Source organism: Strongylocentrotus purpuratus, unplaced genomic scaffold (assembly GCF_000002235.5).
Source record: "Strongylocentrotus purpuratus isolate Spur 01 unplaced genomic scaffold, Spur_5.0 spur5_scaffold_21, whole genome shotgun sequence".
Classification (NCBI taxonomy): domain Eukaryota; kingdom Metazoa; phylum Echinodermata; class Echinoidea; order Camarodonta; family Strongylocentrotidae; genus Strongylocentrotus; species Strongylocentrotus purpuratus.
Window position 1 is genome coordinate 16356886 of NW_022145607.1, and position 9106 is coordinate 16365991.

Here is a 9106-nt window from a genome sequence, read left to right on the forward strand (position 1 = left end):
ACTGTCAGACACTATTGAGTGTCTGACTGGCTTTTTTTTCTTCTCTGGTAATAACATACATGAAATGAGCTGTAAAGGGTACATTAACATTTGTCTACATCAATAACCCACTTCTTGTGACGGCCAAAATTAAACTGATTGAATCTTTGCGCAGCATAAAACAGATGACCATTCGGTACAATGGTCTGAACATCAAGACTGTTACTTATTGGCCCATTTGAAGACTTTTTCAAGCCCAACTTTCTTTAGGGCAATTCTAAATTAGTATTATCTTTCAAATGTCATGGAATTTAACCTTTTCATTTGTTTTGGCCTGCAAATGGGACATCAATCATGAGTGTCCCATTTGATATTGGACTGCATAAACACTCCGAGCAGCTTGATGACATTGCAGTGTTGGACAGTGTGATCAGCAAGGATAAGGCGAGAGGGCATCGGACAAATAGCTCGGGCAATGTCATGCTCAGATGATTCTGGGCAGTGGCGTCGAAGTCTGAGGATTCTACAAATGCGCTTCACCTGCCGAACACTATAAAGGGAAAGATAAATATATCACAGTTTAAACCCTAAATACAATTAAATATATACTATAATAATATTAGGAGGCCCCAACAGTTGATTTAAAATTATGCAATAGCATTATCAGATATTTTATGAGCATGCCATTCAAAGCAATGATACATGAAGGTGGGTTTTATGTTATTAAGAAATGTTCCAGGTTTTTGAAAGATTTATATTTCGGGTTAGGTACATCCATGAATAAAATTATAACAAATACAAAAACATCACGTATACAAAAATTGTTTCATAGTTCATACCTCTCTTCCTGATGCCATCTCGATAATGCTCCATGAATACCCTGCTACCGTAAGAGGCAATCTGGTAAAGTACTGTGCATTATAGAATTTGTGAAATCAAGGAGCAAAACTATTTTTTTTTAAACTTAGAAAAGCATCCACATATACACTAAATAACTGTTTTCACATCTATTATATCAAGAGGTTAGCTTTGGAATACTAGTTACTCATGTGTTAAGATCCTACCAATGGTTTACACATAAAGTGAAGTATTGCAGAACACTTTTGGGGTTGAAATCAAATGAATTGCACATTTACAATGACTTGAAAATATGTATGACTTAAAATTTTTCAAAGGTCATACATTTAGGTCTGTGACATTGTTCCTGATTAAAAGAACATTAAGACTCGTAAGCATACCAATATACCAGTACAGTTCTCTTGATGCCAATATTATAGAAGTGGTAACCTTGCTTGATTCATAATGCGGAATGAGGATCGCTATTCATAATACGGGAAGAAGGTTGCTATTCATAATACGGGAAGAGGGTCGCTATTCATAATACGGAATGAGGGTCGTTATTCATAAAAATTAAATAAGCAAACAAAATAATAACAAGGGGAATTTTGAAAAGGGGACACCCCCACTCCCATGGCTGTGGCATAGCGATGGGGGGGGGGGGGGATGATACATGGCCTTGAATATTTGTCGAAAACATTTATTGAAAACAAACATTTTTGAAGAAATAAAGAAAAAAAGGCGTGCTACAATAATGTACATCACCCCTACCCCCAATCAGTCCGACCACGCTGCGCCATTCGGCCCACCCTCCCTGCAGCATTCCCTTAGGACAAGTACATATTACCAACAATTTTCGTCAAGGGGATAGACAAAAAATATCCGCACCACCCCACTCTTACATGCAGGCCCCGCTGAACGTTTCTAAAGTAGGTGAGGGGGGGGGGGGGGGTAGGTACAAATTAGGTAGAGCATTGCATAAATTAGCGTGGGGTCTTGGGGGAAGCCCCTGCGGGGGTCAAGGGGTGGAGCCCCTAGAAGCTCAGGAGTTTTATACATTAAATTACCATCGATGAGCATATTTTTATACCCTATTTGTGACACTGACGGGTCACGAATTGGCGTGGGGTCCAGGGGCGGAGCCCCCAGAAGCTCAGGGGTTTTGGGTAATAAATTACGGTCAGATTAGCATCTTTTGATACCTTATTTGTGACATTGACAGGACACAAATTAGGTTAGCTCCAGGGGGCAGAGCCCCTGAAGCTCAGGGGCTTTGGGCAATAATTACAGTCAGATGAGCATATGAGCACCTTATTATTTTGTGACAAAGGCAGGTCACTATTCTTTCTTTCTTTCTTCATGAATTTGCCATTTTCCAACAAACGCATAAAAAAGTATAATTTACTAAACATTGAGGGAAAAATCTCTGAAAATTATGTCATTTCAGCAGCATTTGTAAATCACCGGTATCGAATTAGAAATAAACCGAGCCCCCCCCCCCCCCCCCCCGATCTACACCTTATTGGCGGGAAAAATTGTAACTGTTCTCCCCTTCTTTTTTTCTTCCTCTTTTTTGTTCCCTTTTAGCTCTCCTATTTCCCTTTCCCTTCCTTCCCCCCGTTTTGGGGGGTGGGGAAGGGGTGGAGGCAAGGGCTTTTTGCAACTCTTCTTTCTTTCTCTTTCTCCCCTCTTTCCCTTCTTTTCCTTCTCTCTCTTTCTTTTTCTTTTTTTTTTTGGGGGGGGGGGCAAGGCCCGCTGGCCCCCCCCCCTGGATCAGCGCCTGGTTATATTAATTAAAATGAATAGCGACCCTCTTATTGTATTATGAATAGCCACCCTCTTCTCGTATTATGAATAGCGACCCCCTTCTCGTATTATGAATAGCCACCCTCTTCTCGTATTATAGCGACCCCCTTCTTCGATTATGAATAGCGGTTCTTACATGTATGAATAATGACCCTAATGAATAAAGACCCTTTTCTCAAATTATGAATAGCGGTCCTTATGAAAGCGGTCCTTATGAATAGCGGTCCTTATGAATAATGACCCTCTTCTAGTATTTTGAATAGCGACCCTCATTCCGCATCATGAATAGCCACCCTCTTCTCACATTATGAAAAGCAACCCTCCTATTCGATTATGAATAGCGGTTCTTACATGTATGAATAATGACCCTAATGAATAATGACCCTTTTCTCAAATTATGAATAGTGGTCCTCATGAATAGCGGGCCTTATGAAAGAGGTCCTAATGAATAGCGGTCCTTATGAATAGTAAGCAGATCTCATTTTAACAGACCTTTAGATGAGCATACATGTGGTATGTACACTGCATTTCAACTTTTAAACAAAAAGGGTAACTGCCCAATTCTCCATTGACAATTCTAACAGGTCTTAAAAATAAAGTAGTCCTTTTTATATTTAAACTGGTGTCTATTGGACATTTCTAGTTCATACCTTTACAAATAAAAGTATTTCTTGTGCAAGCTTCATTTAAGGTTCTTGTTAACATTGTTCAGATGATAGAAAATGGTGATAAGGTAGTGACTTCAATGCTTGATATACATTTAAAGATAATCTGAAAGTTTGAGTGAAAACAGGCTATCATTAATGATCAAAATTTGAAAAAATGATCTGCTTAATTCCGGAATTCTCCCAACTATATTATCATATGTATCAACTAGGTTTTTAGCAAGGACAATTTAAAAAAAAAAGTATTACCAGTCGTTCGACTGTAGTAACACTCCTTCATAAAGAAAACAACATCTTAGGCCAGCCCCCAGGGGTTGTTAAAGAGAAGGGAATGCGAGGGATATGAAGGGAAACAACATCAGTGTCTGTAACAGCAGCTTAGCAATCTATAACCCGTCATTATCTAAGATAATTTTTATTTTGTTATCATTTCAACGCATACACTTAATAAGGATACATTCAGCTTAGTTCCCATCATCCTGAGCTGGTTTGTATGGAGTGTTGATACATGGCAGTTGTACTACAAGTTGTAGGGCTTGCTTGCATGAATGCCAACCAGGTAATCTGTTGAATGAATAATAAAAGAAACATATGCAAACAAAATCTAGTGATAAACTTTGCACATTATAAAAGAAAAAGAAAAACATCATAACACTTTTTTTTTACTACAAGAGATGAATTTTTGTAAGATAATCACACTGTGATTGGATTACCCTTTAGCGTTTACGGTTAGACTTCATGCATCGTAGGACTCTACGAGTTCGCTGCCCATCGACTAAAAAGTTATGAGTCTTATGTTTTTATCAAGTTTATGACAGAGATATAACCGTGTCAGAGGCGTCATAAATACATACGGTAGTACTTAGTCAGGATGTTGTCCTTAATCTTGGCAAAGAGGTCTTCTTGAAACATGTAGCGGACAAGTAGCTTACTAAAGCTGATTTGGTCAAGAAGTTAGACTTATGACGGTTTCGAGAAACGGGCCCCTGGCCTGGGTGCTAGCCGTAATTCGCTAAATAGACTAGTGAATACCTAATAGTAATATAGATCTAACTTAAAGTGACTCGGTAACATTGCCTCAGATTCTGAAACAGAATCATGGATTTAGCTCATGCTGCAATCATAATTTTAAACCTTTAGCTTAGCCTCTGTTAGGTCAGTCAGGAATCCCGTGACTTTTACAAGCCAATCGTCTGTCTGATTATCAAGTTATTTATGATTGGAAATCGAAATCAAACTTTGCGTTTTCCTAACGGTTTTTATAAACTAGGGCCTAAGCCTAGTCTATTCAGGAAAATAAGTATGGTAAAACCGGTCACTCAAAGATTATTACTTTTTTGAGCCACTTCATGATCATTTTGAAGCGAAATTTGTTTAGGGCTTCAATATTCAGTAGGGAAGCTGGTACAAGAATAAGGATCATCTGCATTTTCGCAGACGTTTCCAATTTCCAATCCGCGCGTTGGTGATGCGAAAAACGGATTCCGCAATGTTTTTATTGATGCATTTTACATTGACTTAAGTTTGTACAGAGACTTTCACATTAGGGGCGATAAATCCTCGAGAAGACGGACAACCCATAAAAGAAGATGGCGCTTGTTTAGAAACCTATCCAAAATTTGACCCGTAACTCTGGCAAAACATACCCAAAATGAAGTAAATATTCATTAAATGTCCAAATAAAAATCGTGAATTAAAAGTTGTTATGTTTATTACCTGTTTCGTGTCAATTTTCTTGTTATTTTTGGAGTATTTTTCGGAAAAACAATGATATCAGTATACCTACACTTTTTCACGGCAAACCGCTGCACAATACAAGTGCAAACCGATGGTGGGTTGCGGGCGGATGCGCGCCTGTGTGAAGTTATGTCTTGGATCCTCATTACGGTAGATAACTTCACACAGTCGTGCGCCCGCCCGCAACTCACCATCGATATGCACTTGTATTGTGCAGCGGTTTGCCGTGAAACCTGAGAAAAAGTGTATAGTAATATCATTGTTTTTCCGAAAAATACTCCAAAAATAACAAAAAAACTGACACGAAACAGGTAATAAACATACCGGTAATGACTTTTAACTCATGATCTTATTTGGACATTTAATGAATATTTACCTCATTTTGGGTACCGGTATGTTATAGTAGGCAGTGGCGTAATGAGCAAAAATGTTTGGGGGGGCTGACAAAAAAAAAAATCTGAATCACCCCACTCTAACATGCAGGCCCCGCTGAATTACGTTTCTCAAAGTGGGGTCTAGGGGCAAAGCCCCGGTGGGGTTCAAGGGGCAAAGCCCCTGAAGCTCATGGGGTATGGGCATCAGTGGCGGATCCAGGAATTTCTTACCGGGGGGGAGGGGGGGCACAAAATGGCATGGGGTGAAATATATGTAAAACGATGAAGTAACAGAACGAGGCTTTAACGGCGAGGGAGCGGAGCGACCAAGCAGGGGGTGGGTCTGGGAGGGGGTCCTGGCCTCCTCCCAGAGTAAGAAGCATTTGCAATTTTAGAACCAAATTAGACGCATTTTCAGGCACTTCCTGGAGTAATATGACGTAAAATTGCTTTCTCCTACCCCTTCCAAGAGTAGGGATCTTTTGCAATTTGAGAACCACATTTGGCGCATTAATGTCCACCGGCACTTCATGGAGAAAAAAGAGGCCCTCTGATTAGTTAGAAGTTAGAGAAAAGTGATCTGTCACGTCGTGAGAAGTTGTATAAATGATGCTTTGATGCCGCACAATGCACAAATACGGTGGTCGGTACTTCACCAGTAGTACTTGCAAAAATTATCTCGAGTGTATAAACTGTGTCGTTATCAGGGGCGTTGCTAGATTTTTTTCAGTGGGGGAGGGGGGGGGGAGGGTGTAGAGGCCGCCGATTACCGACAAAACGAGCCACCAATATTATTACCGACAAATATAAAAATGTCAATTTCCAAATATCTACAAATTTTACCCTTTAAACCCGGGGCCAGGAACTAAGTTATTTTTCAGTTTTCCCCTCCCGCGCGAAGCGCGGAAGCTTTTACACTTCATTAAATTATTAGAGAAAGAAGACGATCCGTTGTACTGTTCTCAACTCTTAAAGCTTGTTTCGCCCCTCCTGCGCAAAGCGCGGAAGCTATGACGTTAAATTTAATTATTAGAGAAAGAAGACAATTCATTGTACCGGTCCCGACTCTTAATCCTTGTCTGAATTCAGTTCCCCCCCCCCCTCCCGTGCTAAGCGCGGAAGCTTAGACGTTTAATACATTATTACTCTTAATCCTTGTCTGAAATCATTTTTGTGTTTCATTAATTATTAGAGAAAGATTAAGACGATTCGTTATACCGTTCTCTACTCTTAATCTTGTCTGAATTCAATTCCCCCCACTGCATGGGCCCCTTAAGGGTATATGTGCAGTGTTACATGGTGTAAGTATTGAACGCTCGTTCGCAAATCTGTGCATGCTCAGCCCGAGTGGTGGGTAGCATGTTATCTCCCGACAGTACCGTGCTTTGCACAGTAGCTTCTGGAAAGGAATTAGTGTTACTGTTGGTGGCCACTATCAGGCCCTTAGTGACTATAAACAACATACATGCTCTTCCTGGCTATTTGGGAATGGGTCAGTTTGCAAGAAATAATGGAGAAACTAGCATTTTGTTGAAAATCATATGATATCACGAACATTTATACATTACTTGTGAAAATAAGTCATGGTTCAATTTTATTTGAGGGGGGCTGGCGCCCCCCCCCCCAAGCCCCCCCACCAGTACGCCGGAGTTACAGCTCAAATTTTAGATACGTTTCTGAACAAGCGCCAAGGAGACTGGGGTTATTTTCTTACAAGGAATCTGTTTTTTTGCATGCCCTGATGCCCGCGCTGGGAACCTGAAACCCGCAGAGTGCCGATGAAAAAAAGACGTTCGCGAACGCAATTTGTCCGTTTTTACGACTCTAGGATATCCTTGTTTATGCAGACGATCCTCATTCTCTGACCAGCGCCCCTAATCATGTCATAAAATAATGATATTTATTACACTGTATCACAGACATAGTAATATTATAAATAACACATAGATCTAGGGCCATGCATGATTGCATCTCAGAGTGAGACTTAACATTGTTAAACGATCCCTTGGATTTATCTATAATCATGATCATGATTTGTAGATCTAGCTCTGGTGCTTGCCTAAAGTTAGATCTAACTTTTCATTGAATTGAATCAGCTCAGCTCAGCTCAGCTCAGTTTGCGTCTATAGTCGATGAGTACGAGTGTGCTATTGCAATGGACTCTATCAGTCTTTGTTGACTCAGTTTGATAAATTGAGTGTGCTAGTTCGTAGGCCTACTAATAAAAGTAGGCCTAGATCTAGATCAATTACATTACTCAATAGGGCCTAGATATTACAACATGGAAATGAATGTATGGGAATTAAAAACAGTGCATCTCTAACGTTAGACCATTGCATACCGGGTAATTTTTCCGCTGTGCAATTACTTTTATCCCTATCTTGTCAAAGATAAAATACAAATAGACTCTAGAGCATAATATGAAGTTAAACCTACCATTTTCACAGAAATCATCGTAAAAACGTCTCGTCATAATATTTAATCGTCTTCAAATTCATGTCAATCAAGCTAGGGCTGGTTTTGTTTACGAAGCGCCCAAGCCAGGAGAAAAAAGTTTAAGATAAAGTTCACGATAAAATATACGAAATCGTGAATTTTATCGTGAACTTTATCGCATATTTTTCACGAAGAAATTGACGATATCGTGTTATCGTGAACTTTATCGTGAACTTTTCACGAAGAAATTGACGATTTCGTGAATTTCTTCGTGAAAAATATGCGATAAAATTGACGATATCGTGAATTTTATCGCATATTTTTCACGATTTAGTCTTTTCGCGATGTCCCTTCAGGGCCACCATATAGATGTGCATGGAATTTGGAATAAAAGAATTTCTGTATCTGACTCTACGGGTTATTGGTACACGCAGGCGGATTCCTGAGCGGATAAAGATAAAACAAGAAACTAGTTGATGTGATAGGTCTTTCATGATAGAAGTTATTTTAGTCGATAAGCGATCTTCAAACAAAACTGGTAGGGGTGGTAATTTAATTCAATTCAATGGCGATAAGCCGTTGAGCCAATTTTCCTACGACGTTCGAGTTTAGTTTTGTCTGCTTGTGTGAGATTTCCATAAAAACAAATGAGATTGAATAGAAGAACACTTTGAATGATAGACTGATAGAAAAGATGCAAGATCGTCCTGTCAACGTTATATTTGTTGAGCTTCCTTAGAAAAAACATCCGTTGATTAGCTCTACTGTGTACAGCGTTGGTGTTCTTATTAAATCGTAGCTTATCATCAATCAAGATACCAATGTACGTGTTCGATTGCCTGTTCATGAATATACAAGGGAATATGATTAACGTCACCACGTCGAAAGTCTATAATAATCTCTTTGGGTTTTTTTAACATTCAAATATAGGTCGTGGCGATCGCACCATTCAACAAAGTGATTAACTTGACAAAAATACCCATTCTCACTATTTCCTCCCTTAATGAAACCTGTGATAGCAGTGTCATCAGCATAATTTATCAGAATAAAAAGGGGCTCGTACTGCAAAATAAAAGGGGCACCTCTTAGATTTTAAAGGGGGAAATTAATCAGAGGTGAAGGGGTACTTATCAGAGGTGATGAGGGCACTTCTTGTACCTGAAAGGGGCACTCACTTGAAATGAAAATGGGTACCCACCTGAGATGAATAGGGGCACTCACCTGTAATGAAAATGGGTACCCACCTGAGATGAATAGGGGCACTCACCTGAG

General features: G+C 39.7%; 1 long non-coding RNA gene across 1 annotated transcript; it reads right to left on the minus strand.

Annotated features, from left to right (window-relative positions):
• Positions 1-182: 182 nt before the first annotated feature.
• LOC115928251 lies at positions 183-7988 on the minus strand. Its single transcript, XR_004065978.1, has 4 exons — positions 7835-7988; positions 3745-3851; positions 819-890; positions 183-529 (listed from the first exon to the last, which is right to left on the minus strand). It is a non-coding gene; the product is annotated as an uncharacterized LOC115928251 (long non-coding RNA).
• Between the last annotated feature and the right edge of the window lie 1118 nt (positions 7989-9106).